Below are 17014 nucleotides of genomic sequence, written 5' to 3'. Positions count from 1 at the left end.
CTCGTGACCCCTGACCTAGACCTTTTTAGTAAAAGAGATGACGTCATCCTTAGAGAGTCAAGGGGCTGCACACTGCAACTTGAAACCCATGGAGAAAAATACTCCACGAGCCATTGAGGGAAACGGGCTAGGAACATTCTGCTGGGCCGCAGGAAACACAGCACACACTCATCACTCGCCCTGGCAGTGGCCAGGCGCAGGGTCACAGGGCAGTCATGGCTAGAGGCAGGGAGACGAGGCACCTGGGGTCCTGCTGGGGACCTCCCTGGGAAGCCAGCGCTCAGCCTTGACAGGGGAGTGGAGGGAGCTGGTGGCCTGGGAGAAGCAGATGAGCAGGAGGGAGTGGGGACGCCGGGGCAGCAGAGACAAGGTTCTCGTTGGAATATTTCTGGCAGGAACTTGAAATTCGGTATCAGAATCTTGAAGACAAGATGCACATCAAAGGTAAGTGGAGCTGGACGGGCAGAGCTGGGGAGCAGAGAGATGCGGGCCGCGCACAGCATCCCCTTCCTACGCGGCATCTCCCTGCCACGCACCTTCCCCAAACCAATTAGACTTTCTCTTTCAAAAGGAAAGGCAAAACAAGACCACAGGAGGCAGACTGGGAGAACCAGAGCCCTGTGAAGTGGGGCCTGCGCGTGTTTAAGAAGACTATTTTTAAACTGCACACTTGACTCCTCGTCAGACATCCTTGAATACGATTTGGGAGATAAAAGGCAACGCTCCTTCTTTCTTCTCCGATGCAGAGGACTCGGTTTCTGAGCTCAGGTTTTGAAGGAGACATCAAATGTTCCAAGCTGGATGCGTTCTCGACGTTTCACACATCAAAGACAGGTACCAAGAAGAAATTCAGCATCTAGGACCAGCTTGCCCATGGCCTGAGCTCCGAGCTCTGGGGTATGCATGTGCCCTAGGTCTCACAGTGTTACATGCACACACACACACACATGTACACACACGCTCACAACAGATCAGATGCAGAGAAAAACTCTACGAAATTATTATCCCCTCACTGACAGCCTGGATGGAGTTCCTCGCTTCAGCCCAGTAGACTCAGCAATTGCAGGATTTGGGGGAACAACCCAGCAGATGGGAGCTCGCTCGCTCTCTCTCTCTCTCTCTCTCTCTCTCCACCCCTGTGTCTCTCAAATAAAGAAAGAAAAAAAAATTTAAGGAGACTTTTGTTTCAAGTACTAAAAAGGGACAGGATACAATGTGAGGCTATTTCAAAGAGTTTGTGGAAAAATGATAAAATGCATTTTGGTGCCAAAATGTTCTTGAAATTGATATGTAGTTTTTGCATAATATGAGTTTCCCCTAAACGTTTGTATTGGCAAAGGTGTGCAGAGTAAGTCCAACAGGGTCAGCATTCCCCTTTTCTGTTTTTTGTTTTTTGGGTTTTTGGTTTTTTTGTTTGTTTGTTTGTTTTTTGTTTTGACAGGCAGAGTGGATAGTGAGAGAGAGAGAGACAGAGAGAAAGGTCTTCCTTTTTGACGTTGGTTCACTCTCCAATGGCCGCTGCGGCTGGTGCATCTCGCTGATCCGAAGCCAGGAGCCAGGTGCCTCTCCTGGTCTCCCATGCGGGTGCAGGGCCCAAGGACTTGGGCCATCCTCCACTGCCTTCCCGGGCCACAGCAGGGAGCTGGCCTGGAAGAGGGGCAACCAGGATAGAGTCCGGCGCCCCAACCGGGACTAGAACCCGGTGTGCCAGAGCCACAAGGCGGAGGATTAGCCTGTTAAGCCACAGCGCCGGCCCCCCTTTTCTCTGAAGAGACAATGCATGTCCATGCCCCAGACTCACAAGGTACAAAAGACCTGTCCTAAAGTTTAAGTCTCCTGCCATTCCAGATACTTGCAGACCCAGTTCCTCTCCTTGGACTCAACTCCTGGTGCTGGCGTTGTGGCTCAGCACGTTAAGCCGCCATCTGCAGTGCCCGCATCCCAGAGGAGCATCAGTTCGAGTCCCAGCTGCTCCACTTCTGATCCAGCTCCCTGCTAATGCACCTGGGAAAGCAGTGGAAGATGGCTCAGGTGCTTGGACCCCTGCACCCATATGGGAGACCCAGAAGAAGCTCCTGGCTCTTGCCTTTGGCCTGGCCCAGCTCTGGCTGTTGCAGCCATTTGGGGAGTGAACCAGCAGACAGAAAATCTCTCTGTCTCTGCCTCTCCCCCTCTCTCTGCAACACATTCAGGGGCCACCCCTGGACATCCAGAAACACAGGCTCCACCAGGCCGGCTGCAGGCAGGGACGTGGAGGCTCCCAGGGCCGGTGAGGGGGCAGGAGTGCACGTTTCTGCTCTTCTTCTAGACCCAAACTCGAAACTCCTCAAAACCACAGAAGAGAGGAGGGGTGGGCAAGGAAAGATGGCAGACATGAAAAGCAACCTCCAAGAAGACAGAGGTATCCTGGAGACTCGCTCTCTGGGAAGATGGCTACGGTCTACTTTCCACATCTCAACCAGCAGCCCAAACTTCCTTCCTGAGTGGACGCCCATGCCAGAAGGGCAGTGGTAACCAGGACACAGGGGACACTGGTCACAGGAAAGCACTGAGATGACCCTGCTTCAGGAAAAGGACTTGCGACTGTGAAGGGGGCAGGGCCCATCCGTCCCCAGTGCCTGTGAAAGCGCAGCGTGCCCTCCCTGCACTATGGAAGCATCCCACGTGCCAGCAGACAAGCCCCGAGCACCGACAGTGCTCAGTGACGCAGCCTCCATGCAGCATCACTAAGGCCGGGCGTCGGGAGGCAGCTTCTCCACCCGCGATGCCCAAAGCCCTTCCAGGACGGCACCTGTGCCTCACATTGGCTCCACTCCCCTTCCACTGACACCGCACCAAACAGCCGCCACCTGAGCAGCGTAATACACCACCCGCTGATGACCTCCCTGCTTCCGTGGGTCAGGAGCCCGGACACTGGGGGGCACTGCTGCAGGCTGCACAAAACACCAAGTCCTGGTACCCGCAGGGCCACATTCCCTCTGGAAGCTCTGGGATGAGCCCCAAAGGCCTCACTGCCTCGCTGGCTGTGGCCGGCGGGCTGTCCCCAGCTTGTGGCCCCTTCAAAGTCAGCAACGGCCAGGCGAGTGCCTCCCGCCTTCCAGTCGCCTCTCTCGCAGCAGCTCTCAGCTCCCTGTCTTTAAACCCGATGCCATTAGTTAAACACGGCCCCTCTGGGCGAGGCAGAAAACCATCACTATCTAATGGTCAGCTGCTTGGCAACCTGAATTCCAGCTGCCAGGGTCTTGCACCACAGTGCCTGGCAGGGACGCCTGTAGGGTCATCTCACAATGATGCCCCCACGTCCGTTTCTACTGTGGGGTGCAAAAAAACATGGAAGCACATATTCCAACCTAACAACGACTCTGCAGAGTATAGCCATGAACTAACAATGCTTTGTTTTTGTTTTTAGATTTTTTTGGGGGGGGGGGGGGAGGGGGAGAGGTATAGTTACAGACAGTGAGAGAAACAGAGAGAAAGGTCTTCTTTTGCTGGTTCACTCCCCAAATGGCCACAACGGCCAGATCCAAAGTCAGGAGAGGCACGGGTGCAGGGATCCAAGTACCTGGGCCATCTTCTGCTGCTTTCCCAGACCATAGCAGAGAGCTGGATTGAAGTGAAGCAGCCAGGACTCGAACCAGCGCCCACTTGGCATGCCAGCACTGCAGGTGAAGGACTAACCTACTGCACCACAGCTCTGGCCCCCTAGCACTGCTTTTATGTGAGTTATTTCATTCCAACCTGCAAATGATTCCATTAAGTAAATATGATTATAACCATCATTGTAATCAAGACAAATGGTGGCCTGGAACTCAGCTAACTGCACGAGAGAACACGAGAGCTACATGTGGGAGAATCAGAATTCAATGCAGTTTCAGTCTTTTTTTTTTTTTTTAAAGCCCATTTCCTTTGCTATTTCTGAAAAAGTGACATAATGAGGACTGTTAGAAAGAATGGCATTGTAGTCACAACAATAAGGAAGAATGATGACCAAAGTGGATAAAACACAGAAGGATTAGCAGCAACCTGAAGCTGTGGGCTAACGGCAAAGGCCAAGAGACGACCAAAGTCAGCTCACATCTGAATCTCAAGCTGAGGCTGACAAATCGTGTAGGTCCACTGGGGCTTCCGTAACTTGTGCCAAGGAGGCGGGGCAAATGATTTCTATTACCAGATGTCTTAATATTAAAAATTACAAATGAGCCATTCAATCTGATCCTAGCCTGATAAAACGCGAAGCAGGCTACGAAACACCATGTGTAACACTGTACTCTTCTGTCTGTGTGTGCCTACACAGGCACACGGATGTGTGTACGTTGTCATGTACATTTTCATCTCTACCATTCATTCAACAAATATTCATAGAGCAACTCACGTGGGCCAGACACTTGTCCGGTTGCTGAGGATGTAGCAATAAACAAAACAAAGTGCCTGCCTAGAAACAGCCAATAAGTAAACAAATGAAAACAGAAAAGACAGCAATGGTATCATGGAGAGAATGAAGCAGTCTGGGAAAAAGGGAGCTTGGGGCAGAGGTTACTTTAATTGAGCCACTCAGGGAAGGTGGAGAGGGAAATGAGTGAGCATTGCAGTCTCTTAGGGAAAAGCAGTTCAAGCAGTGAGAATGGCAAGTGCAAATGTCCTGGGGCAGAGAGGTGCTTAGAGATCCAGAGGAATGGAGAGGAGGCAGCTGGTTTGCAGCAGAGTAAGTGAGGTGGCTGTGGCATGGGAAAGCTCAGAGAAGCTGAGCATCAGAAATCATGCAGGCTGGGGTCTGGGGGCTGGTGTTGTGACCCAGCCAATTAAGCAGCTGTGTTCAATGCCAGTATTCCATATCAGAGCACTGGCTCAAGTCCTGGCTACTCCTCTTCCAATCCAGCTCCCTGATAATACACTTGCGAAAGCAGAGGAAGACAGCCCAAGTACTTGGGCCACTGTATCGGAAACCCCGATGGAACCCTGGGCCCCTGGTTTCAGGTTAGCCCAGCCCTGGTTGTTACAGCCATTTGGAGAGTGGAACAATGGGTGGAAGATCTCTGTCTCTTGCTCTCTGTCACTCTGCCTTTCAAATAAATAAGAGAGAGAGAGAGAAGGAAGGATGCAGGGCTTTGTGTCATTTTAAAGACTTTGTGAGTCCCTTCTGAGCAAGACGAGATGCCATCAGAGAATTCTAAGTACAAGAAAAATGGCAAATTTTATCCATAAATAAAAACTGAACGTTCAGATCCCCCGTAGGGACCCATCAGAATCCCCACTTTGACGTAAGGAGTATTTTAAACCAAAGACATCTGAGACTGAACAAATGCAAAAAACAGCTTGCATGGGGCTCCTTTAAGAAGCAGACATGAGCGGAGGAGGCTGCCAGGAGTTCCCTCTGCAGGTGGGGAGGGAGAGCCAGAGAGTGCAGCATCAGCACCCGATCCGACCTGGGGAGCTGCGTGACCCCAAAGAACTCAGCAAGCCCAAAGGAGCCCTGCAGGGTGGTAGAGAAGTCTGCCTCTCGGTAAGCCTCCCGGTCCCCCAGAGAGAAGTCAGCAGCTCTCCCTGCCACCGCCCCCCATCCTCCACCACAGCAGGTGTCACAGCCCCTAACTCACCACCGAGGGAGCTACCTGCAGACCAGTGAACCCTGCTCTGCTGCCCCCCACCCCCGCCGTCCTCGCCAGGTTAATTTGAACTGGGACCCATACGGGAACCTAGCAGGACAGAAGAAGTGTGTGCCCACCTTGACATACCAAACACAGAAAGAACTGTCTTCTCACGGCAACCTGATGGTTTATGAACCTTTAATTTCCGGTTTTTCTCAATCATTACTGCAAAGAAAACGTCCCATGCAAAGCACACCGCGTTGGTTTCCAAGCACCAAAAGGGAGGCGGGGAAGACGGTCAGGTCCACACGGGTGAACCTCTAGGCCAAGAAGGCTACAGCTCTGCTCTTCATTTTTATTTTATTACTTTATTTGAAAGGCAGAGAGAGAAAGAGAAAGAGAGAGAGAGAGAGAAAGAGAAATATCAATGTTCCATGCACTGATTCATTCCCCAAATACAAGCAACAAGCCTGGGCTGGGCCAGGCCAAAGCCAGGGACCCGGAATTCCATGCAGGACTCCCACGTGGGTGACAGAGACCCAGTACTTAAGCCATCATCTGCTGCCTCCCAGGGTGCACACTGGCATGAAGATGGGCTGGAAGTGCAGGCAGGCCTGGAACCCTGGCAGGCTGAGAAGCCAGTGTCCCAAGCACTGTCCTAACTGCTGCACCCAGGGCCCCGCCCCAAACTCTAGTTTAAATGGCAATTATGGTGTTTTGTTTTCTGAGGGGGAGGAATAAACAACTTTACCAGCTCCTGGTCTCAGCGTCCCCTCTGCAGAATGTCAAGTTAGCCCAAATGCATTTATTTTTCATGTAGGGAAATAGCAGGGTTTCGGCCAACCGGTGCTGTGGATGTGCAGAGAAATTTCACCATTTAATTTCTGTGTCTGGGAGAAGAGGAACTTATAATTATTTATAATTATGCCAAGAGGTATAGCTGTAATTAGGCTCTCAAATACCATAGGTATCCCTATGATCCCATCGCAAGATAACAGTTCTGGTGCTGTGTTATTGGGTTGGCCTTTTTTTTCACCCCTCTGGACCACAGCATTCCCCAAACCTCAGGAAGCAGAACATGTTAATAGTTAAAAAGTTGCTATTTTTTTAAATAAAGAACTAACATAATACAATTGTTACTAGTATTTTGCACCGATGAGAATTTCATACATAATTGTTGATGCTTAAAAATCACTGTTACATGGGGCTGGCACTGTGGTATAGCAGGTTAAGCCACTGCCTGCAATGCTGGCATCCTATATGGGTGCCGGTTTGAATCCTGGCTGCTCCATTTCTTATCCATCTCCTTGCTAACACACCCAAGAAAGCAGCAGAAGATGGCTCAAGTGTTTGGGTCCCTGTACCCATGCGGGAGACCTGGATGAAGCTCCCGGCTTCTGGCTTCAGCCCGGACCAGCCCTGACCATTGCAGCCATTTGGTGAATGAACCAGGGGATAGAAAATGTCTATTTCTCCCTCTCTCTGTAACTCTGCCTTTCAAACAAATAAAATAAATATTAAAAAAAAAAACTTTAAAGAAAGAATTACTGTTACATTACTAGACTGGCATCAAATGGGTCAAGTGCCCCCTGTGACTCTGGGATCTCACAGCAAATTACTGTTTTGAATTCCAGCTGCTCTGCTTCCAATCCTGCTCCTTGCTAATGAGCCTCAGAGGGCAGTGGAAGATGGCCCAAGTGCCTGGGCCCCTGCCAAGAATGTAGGAGACCTGAACGGGGAGGTCCTGGAATCTGGCTATAGCCTGGTGCAGGTCCAGGTGTTGCAGGCATTTGGAGAGTGAACCAGCATAGGGGAGATCTCTCTCTCTCTCTGTGCATCACCCTTTCTCCCTTTTCCTGTTACTGTGCCTTTCAAATAAACAAATAATCTTAAAAAAAAAAAACCACTATTAAGACTGTGAGTTATATCCAGAAAAATAAGTTAAAGGCAAGCTAGGTTAAGGGAGTTCAACCTCATTATCTCTGGTGATGCTAATGAAAGTTCGCAATGACACAACTTCTAATTGGAGCTGTACCATGCCCTGTAACAAGCTCCTTTAGCCGTCTGTGTTGCAAAACTCAACATCTGTACGATTGATAATTTACTCAAACACAAACAGCATGGCAGGGGCGGGGGATGAGGGGGTAGAAGGAGGAATAAACCCAAACCGTTTACCCCATGTCCCCATAAGTAAGAGTTCTTGACCCACATATGTAATTATGTGTGATCCCCTAGATAATACGTACACAATGAAATATAATATATTTTGCCTATATTTTGTGATATCCTATATAATATCCTATTGAATTACACACACAGTCCTACTTGGCTGTTCTGCTCTCACTCTGGGAGGAGCAGGGACAAAATGAAAATAAGCACATTAAATTCTTGGGCATATGAGCTAACTTCTGGAAGTGGCCTTGCTCATTTAAAACCAGAGTTCCACAGGATCCAAGTACCAAATAATCTTAGAAACACCCAGGTGGTCTTCAGGGGAAAGAAAAACGTAGGAGAAACAAAACACACAAGCATGTTAATAAATCATCTGAAAACAAACAAAAAGCTTAATAATTTTATTTCAAAACATTCCAAGAGGAAACTTCCACGCAAACATACTTGCAAAATCCTATAAACCACGTACACTTTATCACTCAAAACACCAGTCACGTGGAGCATGATAAGGCTGTGTTGAAAAAAGAATTGACTCCAGAAAATGAAGGAATATGGCTTCAGAGTCAACTGAATGACAGCTGTTCCAGGACCATCAGACAACAAATGAGGGAATCTGCTGAGGAGAGAGACCTTCCCTGAGTCCATGGAACTAAAACAAGTGAGCTCACATTCTAGTAATTCTAGTTTGTCCTCCATAAATCAGCACCACTTGTTCATATTTAAGGGAAGAAAAGAAAAAAAAAAAAAAAAAAAAGCAGATAGGGAGGCACCGGGCACTTCCAGACAAAAGCTGATGCGTCTGTGTGCTGAAAACAGCCTTGGCACCTGCAGGGACCCCGGGAAGACTCTGCGGTGCGGCCGTCTCCTCACTGGCTGCACCGTGCACTAGCTACAAGCTTCACATGCATCTGCCATGCAGAGGACAAATGAATGCCATTTCCCTGTGCTCCCCGACCTGACCTAAGGCTGAAAACACCGTGAGTGGGAAGCTGATAGTCAGAGGACAAGCGGCCCTTTAAGCAGCATTTGTAAATACTTAAGAGTATTTCAAAATGCTCATGGGAAAACGGGATGAAAACATAAGCTTATTTTGGTACAAAGAAATTTTTTTAGAAACCCAAGGCTAGCATTTTCGTAACACACATCTTCCATGCACCTGTCAAAGATCCCTTGTATATTAAGTGTCGCCCGTGTTCCTGGAAAACGGCACCCGTGAGATGTTTCAGTGACCACTTTTTTTTTTTGGACAGGTAGAGTAGACAGTGAGAGAGAGAGAGAGAGAGAGACAGAGAGAGAGGTCTTCCTTTTCTGTTGGTTCACCCTCCAATGGCCGCCACAGCCGGCGCGCTGCGGCCAGCACACTGCGCTGATCTGAAGGCAGGAGTCAGGTGCTTCTCCTGGTCTCCCATGGGGTGCAGGGCCCAAGCACTTGGACCATCCTCCACTGCACTCCGGGGCCACAGCAGAGAGATGGACTGCAAAAGGAGCAACCGGGACAGAATCCAGTGCACCGACCAGGACTAGAACCTGGTGTGCTGGCGCCGCAGGTGGAAGATTAGCCTATTAAGCCACGGTGCCGGCCTCAGTGACTACTTTTCAAGCTACTTTACATGAGGGAAGCTGAGCATCTTTTCACTGGATTTTGTTTATAGCCTTTGACTTCCTACTGGACTAGGGTCCTTTTGACTTCTCTCTCTTTTTTTTCAATATTTATTTTATTTATTTGAAAGAGTTACAGAGAGAGGTAGAGACAAAAAGATAGGTCTTCCACCCACTGGTTCACTCCCTAGATGGCCACAACAGACAGAGCTGCTCTGATCGGACGCCAGGAGTTTCTTCTGGTCTCCCATGCGGGTGCAGGGGCCCAAGGACTTGGGCCATCTTCTACTGCTTTCCCAGGCCGCAGCAGAGAGCTGGATCGGAAGAGGAGCAGCCAGGACTAGAACCGGCACCCATACGGGATCAGGCGCTTCAGGCCATGGCGTTAACCCACTATTCCACAGTGCCAGCCCCCTTTTGACTTCTTATTCTTTGAACTTGTTATTTAACAGAGCCCTTAAGCCTTTGACAACAATGTATATTTAAAATGTTAACTCAAAAAATTTGCTTTAAAGAAACTTTTCAGGTTATTCCCTTTCCTTGTGTTAAAGTGTTGCTACCATGTTACTGCCCAAAACTTTCATGAAAAAAAGGTCAGCAGGGAGAGAGAATATTTCATCCTTCAATCATTCAAAAATCAGTCGGGCAAGGAAGAGATCCTAAAGACGGACTCTTTTTCCCCCAAATACACAGGAAGCCAGCGAAGAAAGCTGTGCAGGCAGACTCGATGCAATTTCAAATTCTGACTTACATACAACCTAAGCCACGCACATGCATCTGAACTCCAGGAAGTCATTCGCATGGCCTTGGACACCCAGAGGCTGGCTGTGTAGGTACATCTGCCAGGCCTTGTTCTCATCTGCTCCCCACCTGCCCCAGGCTGCAATGTTAGGTCTGGGATTGCCCAAAGGTAGCTGATGAGAGGAAAGCACTTCTTTGAGGCTGGTGCTGTGGCACAGGTTAATCCTCCGCCTGCGGTGCCGACATCCTATATGGGCACCAGTTCTAGTCCCGGCTGCTCCTCTTCCGATCCAGCTCTCTGCTATGGCCCTGGGAAAGCAGCAGAAGATGTCTCAAGTGCTTGAGCTCCTACGCCCATGTGGGAGATCCGGAAGAAGCTCCTGGCTCCTGCTTTCGGACTGGCCCAACACCGGCCATTGTGGCCATTTGGGGAGTGAACCTGCAGATGGAAGATCTTTGTCTCTCCCCCTCACTGTCTGTCTGTAACTCTCCCAAATAAATAAATAAAATCTTGAAAAAAAGAAAAAGAAAGTGAAGCATTTCTAAAACAAGACAAACCCAGACTGCCACCAGCAAACACAGGGAAATCAACTGTCCCCTTGGTAGGTGACAACCCTACTGCCAACAAAGAAACAACAAACATGAGACTCTATTTTAATGCCTATTTCCTAGAGTTCTAACCTCTTATCAACTCTCCCAAAACCTCTGTATAACTTGTAAGGCAAGCATCTAAGCCTTTGATCCATTTTCTAGGTTTCTATGATTGGATTCTGTTTGATGATTCTCAAAACTGGCTTTCCATTCCGTGCTAACAGATGTTGGCAACGGCAAAGCAGAAAAACATGTTTAAAGATTCAAGTCTTGCAGTACTTTTTAATTTGCAATGCTTATGTGCTTCATTAGCAAATAGCAATGGTACTCGCAGTTGCTCTGACAGATAGTATTAGCCACCTGGATGTCAGAGATCTTACACTCACCCAGATAGGAAATCAGCGGTCTACACTGGGAGCGGGCATTGTGGTAGCAGGATAAACCAACAGCTGGGATGCCTGTGTCCCATATCAGAGCCCTGGTTCAAGCTCTTGCTCCCAATTCAGCTGAAGCTCCTGCTCACGTGCCTGGGAGGCAGCAGATGACTCTCTAGTACTTGAGCCTCTGCACCCACGTGGGAGACCTAGATGGAGCTCCTGGCTCCTGGCTTCAGCCTGGCCTAGCTCTGGCTACTGGAGGCATTTGGACAGTGAACCAGTGGATTAAAGATCTCTCTCCCCATCACACCGCCATCACTTTGACTTCCAAATAAAACAAATATTAGAAAGAAAAACAGAAGATGAAACTTAAAATGGAGCTTCAATTTCTCCACCAAACCTTAAATCCAGTGTGTCAACCACCACTGATAACACACAACCCCAAAAAAATCTTCACTCCAAAAGTAATAAACGGATGTAGGAAGCATCTTTATGTACTAGGCTAATTGCAAAAATATTCAGTTCTCATTACTCATAATTCAACTTAAACTTCCCAATTTACATTCTAAGCAGTACATCTAAGTTTAACATTGACAAATGCCTTTTTTTCTCTTTCAATCATAAGGTTATAATTTTATATACAATGTAAAATTACATAAATTTACATAGCTATGAAACTACTTAGCGTGTAAATTTTTAAGTAAAAAAGCTATAATGTAATGTAAAATGGTGCCCAGCTTGGTTGAAAGAATTAACAAACATGCTTGCCAATGGGATCAAGAGAATCAACACAAAATGGGGAATTTTCCTCCTCCAAAATAATATTCTGAAAAGGACCTGGGTCAATGCAAACACAAGCTTACTGATGGGCAGAGTTCACTCTGGACCGCCTGTCCCTGTGGCCGGGTCCCAGCCAGTGATTCGTACTCCTGAGCTGCCCTGAGACGACTCGGTCAAAACCTCGCTTGCTTTCAGCCTGATTTATGATTTCCTCCAAAGAAAAGCACGATTTCTGCCAACAGGAGGGACACAAGGCTTAGCTTTCACATCAGGGAAGAAGCACAGCAACTTTTTTTTTTTTTTTCCCACTTAGAATAATCACTGCTGCTGGGCCCATCAACAAAGCACCAAACCCAACCAAGAATAAGGACTCCGTGGTCCTGAGAGCCGACAGGAAACAGCAGCAAGGAAGGCCACCGGGAGGCATCTCCAGAGGCTTCCCAGCTGTCAGCGCCAACAGGCAGCTGTGTTTTCTGAGGCCGGGGGCCACAGCCACGTCACTGTCTCCTTCCCCACTCTCTCTCCCGATGCCACCACCTTGGCTGAGCGACAGACCCACACGATCTCGTTGTGGAAGCGGCCTGGAGCCAACCTCCAGGCTCAAGGCCTGGTTATTTTCAGGGGCATCTCCATGAATCCCTGCTCCTTAGCTTCCCGGAAGGGCCTGCCTTCCTGACTCACCCTGCCGGCCCCACCCCAGCCTCGGCTGCTGCCTGAGGATTGTCCTCCAGGATCAGAAGCCCCGGCCTGCTCCTTCCCCAGCTTGGCAGCGCGACAAACGCTCCATAATAGCAGCCCTGTCTCCCTCGGCTCCCGAGCTTCACGGTGCTCCCGCTGGGTCTGGAGCTCCAGGCCTCCGGCCAGCAGGGTCTCCACTGACCCGGCAGCATTCCTCCTAAAATGCAGAGGATGGAGTCGAGGAGGCTCCAGATGCAGGATCTCCCATCCGGGGCACAGAGGAAGCATGCTCTCCCAGGAGGCGACACAGCTCGCATCCCATCTGCCAAACACAGTTCCATCAGGCTTCCGGTACCAGCAGCCTCACAGCCTCAGCGGTTTGTGCTGAACTAGAGGCCCCATGGAGCTTTTGTCAACCTAGACTCATCCCCACTATTAGAGGACCGCTTTATTAATTTTTATTTTTATTTATTTATTTGAGAGGCAGGGAAGGCAGGGGGAACTCCCATCTGCTGCTTCACTCCCCAGATGCCTGGAACAGTTAGGGCCAAAGCCGGAGCCAGGAACTCAATCCAGGTCTCCCACGCGGGTGGCAGGAACCCAAATCCTGAGCAATCTACTCCTCAGATATCCACTCAGACTCCCCGAAAGAAGCTGGAGTCAGGAGCCAGGGCCAGGAGTCAAACCAAGAACTCTAATGCAGGCATCCTTAACCACTAGGCTAAACACCTGCTTCTGTGTTAATTCACAGGATGACAACAGCTCTGTTCCATCAGGGGCAGCGTTTGGCACACTAGTTAGGACACCATATGCAGCCTCCACATCCCACCCTGGAGCGCCTAGTGGGAGTCCCGGCTCCACTTCTGGCTCCAGCTTCCTGCTGATATGCAGTCTGGGAGGCAGAGATGTTGCATCAAGTACGTGGGTCTCTGATACTCACAGGGCAGACCCAGAGAGAGTCCCTGGCTTCTGGCTTCGGCCTGTCCCAGTCTTGGCTGTTGTGGGCATTTGGGGAGTGATCAGCACAGAGATCTCTGTCTCTCTGCCTTTCAAATAAAATAAATACATAAATAATTTTTAATTATTTATTTAAAAAAAACACACATTTGAAAAAGTACGATCAACTTCAGTTTTCCATGTCATGCTGTCCAGATTATTTGGGGGATCATGACTGTCATCAGTCACCTCCCCTAGCTTTGTTTGAAGCATAACTCCCACTCACTGATAAAAACACAAAATAGAACCCTGCCTTCAGTACTTTCAAATTCCCAATCATTCCCTCCTGCAGTAGGAAAATAAACACCTGCAGAAAGCAACTGTTGTAAAGGGACATCTTCTAAGCCAAGAAATCTAGCAAATGCCAACAGGTAAGGAAGGACCAACTGGACAAACAGGCTGGCTGCAGTAAGTGCAGCTGCTGGGGCCAGCGTTGTGGCCTCCTCCTACAATGCCGCATCCCATATGGGGGTCGGTTCGAGTCCCGGCTGCTCCATTTCTGATCCAGCTCCCTGCTAATACATCTGGGAAAGCAGCAAATGATGGCCCACATCCTTGGGCCCATGCACCCATGTGGCAGACCCAGATGAAGCTCCTGGCTCCTGGCTTTGGCCCAGACCAGCCCTGACTGCTGTGGTCATTTGGGGATGAACCAGCTGATAGAAGATCTCTGTCCGTGTTGCTCTCTCTAGATATAACTCTTTCATATAAATAACGTGAAGCTGCTGTCGTTATCAGCTCTGATGTCTCCACTGCAGCTCTGCTGACTACTCTGGGCTGTGCTCTACCTCTAGGACTTAGCCGGAATTGTAACAGACTGCCAGCCAATGCCTATGCGTTGCCAGTTTTAAACCGCTTACCACAATATCTGAAAGCACTTCAAAACACTGACTGAAAAAAAAAAATGGAATGAAAAGATCAGTTGACTTTGGAGCAAAAAAATGTTGAAATCCATGCATACGAGTCAACAGAAAATGCACATTATGAAAAACCTATGCACGAATTTCAAGTGGTTTTGGACCAACATAAACTGATCTCTGAATTCCATTTTTCCTCCAGTGTTCTGAAGAACTGTCATCCATCGAAGCACTCAGTGTTACCCAGAGGGGTGATGTTAAGCAGCCAATGGCAGCAAATTAAATTAAGTGGAAACATTGGCATTCCCCTAAGATGCCTTTTTCTGTGATTCAGGTTTAGCCAACACATTTGGCACGACTTGCTTAGGTGGTGCCTCTTTAACCAGTTTTCTCAAACAACACATATAATCCAGAAAGTGTTTTAGATCTTCCCTTTGCAAGACCCAGAAACGAGAGAAGCAAGGCAGGAAAACCCGAGGAACCACTGGATCACGGTCCCAGAGAGCACCACGTCTATCTGCCTGTTCTAACAGAAGATCCCTCGAAGATCTTCTAAGAGATATGCAGAATTGCTAAGAGGCTCGTCAGGGCGATGTGAATGGCGCCCCCTACAGCTGTGCATACAGAGTCGCTGAGCGAAGGCTACACAGCCATCAATGCACTCCCTTAGCAGCCTCCTCTTTAGCAACAGAGAATTCTGTAGACAAGAAGCGTTTCCTATTCAATTCACAGAAATCCACGGCCCACATAACTTCAAGGTCACTGAAGGAGAAAGCACCAGGCCCCAGGGACTCCCCCAGCACACGTCGCACAACGAGCCCAGCCACAGGGAGATCTTCAGCAGGCGCTCTGGGCTGCTGTACGGCAAAGCACTAAGTCAGCTCGTAGCTGGTACACAGGGCACCCGGTGGGGCATCCAATGGCCTTCAGCCTCTGGATGAATGGGGGGCAGCAGGGGTTCCTCTGGCTAGAAGGGGAGCCGGTACAAAGCAGCACTCATACAAAGCACCTCAGGGCAGCATTGTTGGGAGCCCTGGGGAGCTCAGCAGTCTGCAGACCAGCGTAAGCCTGAGTTCCTCTTTATTTCCAACTACCCCCATCCCCCACCCCAGGCAGTGGCCAGGGTCTCCAGCAACAATTCAAGTTCAGAGTTACTATATGAGTTAGGTGGTAAAGGTTCTTTGCTTGGCCAAGCGTTAGGCCCCCGAACCTTCTCCTGGGCCTTGCTAAGCCAGTTTAGCAAAAACTACCCCCCCCCACCATACATCTTCAATAGCTGACCACCCTTGAGGTCTGGTTGGGTTCCTCATCGGCCAGCAACCCCTGAGAGACGTCTGATCACCCAGGCCCACCTTCAGCAAGAATCCTACAAAGTTGGTTTAGCCAGAATCCCCCAACCCCTGGGGTCCCCTCTTCGTGATTTTCCATCCATTGCCCCCACCCTACTCCTGGGCCATAAATTCCCACTTGGCTGGCTGCATTCAGGGTTGAGGCCAATCCCTCTATCACTGCAAAACCCACCCACACCTCTCACAAGGATCTGATGAAGTCTTCCTCACCATGCTCTAACACACGTATCACTGAATAATTTTTCTAGACTAGAACACAAATTCAGAGTAACTGAATGAGCTACATTCAGAGTTATCAAGCAGCCTTGAACTAGGAAAAAAAAAAAAAAGCAGAAAAACCTTCTTCCTCTGAGACACACAGATTTGGCTCTGTGAGCTGAAAATGAGTACTCGCCTCGCCCCCCCCAGCCCTGCCTGTCTCGGGCCCCCACCCTCAGGGCTCCGCTGCAGCTGGGCCTGAACAGTCGTGCTTTGTCCCAGCCCAGTGGCAGGCAAAAAAGCATCGCGACCCCAAACCTACAGCAGCTCAGCTCTCTTCATGAACAATAGAAGCCTCCGTTCAAGAGATGTGGAGGAGAAACAGCCACAATGTTTTCCCTTCGAAATGCAATCGAAGAGACACATAATTTAAAACTCAGGATCAGAGGCGTGAGGCAGGTAAATCGGAACAGAAGCCGTGTTGGCATCAGTAAGAAACATTTGAGAATTCCACAGGTTTGGGAATAGTAACCCACTGCTCCTACTTTTTGTTTTTAATTCATTCACTTGAGAGACAGCCAGACGAGAGATAGACAGAGGCAGAGCGTGCACGCCCTCCCATCCGCTGGTTCACTCCCTAGATGTCCTTCAAGGTCAGGGCTCAGCCAAAGAACTCAGTCCAGGTCTCCTACTTAGGGGGCAGGGACCCAACTTCCGGAGCCATTGCTTCACTGCCTCCCAGGGCTTGCACTAGCAAGAAGCTAGAATTAAGAGCTGGAGGCTGGACTCAAACGCAAGCACCCAGCATTTGCACTGTTATGGCAAACACAGGCTCCAACTGCCCTCATTTTAAAATTAAACTGTGGGGTGCAGCTGGCCTACCCCCAGCTGCTGTAGCCATTTGGGGAGTGAACCAGTGATTGGAAGCTGTCTGTCTCTGTCTCTGTGTCACTCTGCTTGCCAAATAAATAATCTTTTATTTAAGATTTTTATTTATTTACTTGACAGGTAGAGTTACAGACAGTGAGAGAGAGAGGGACAGAGAGAAAGGTCTTCCCTCCGTTGGTTCACTCCCCAAATAGCAACTACGG

General features: G+C 49.2%; 1 protein-coding gene across 8 annotated transcripts in view; it reads right to left on the bottom strand.

Annotated features, from left to right (window-relative positions):
* Positions 1-17014, bottom strand: part of PPFIBP1 (PPFIA binding protein 1) — a 180300-nt gene that overhangs the window by 131481 nt on the left and 31805 nt on the right. The window contains exon 1 of one of the 8 annotated variants that reach the window (XM_062194983.1): positions 6337-6353. The exons of the other annotated variants lie outside the window; for them this stretch is intronic. The gene's annotated coding sequence lies outside the window, so the exon portion shown is untranslated. Of the gene's footprint in view, positions 1-6336; positions 6354-17014 lie in introns of those variants that run through there. 8 annotated transcript variants of the gene reach the window in all.

This window comes from Lepus europaeus, chromosome 6, assembly GCF_033115175.1.
Source record: "Lepus europaeus isolate LE1 chromosome 6, mLepTim1.pri, whole genome shotgun sequence".
NCBI lineage: Eukaryota > Metazoa > Chordata > Mammalia > Lagomorpha > Leporidae > Lepus > Lepus europaeus.
This window is presented reverse-complemented; position numbering and strand designations above follow the sequence as displayed.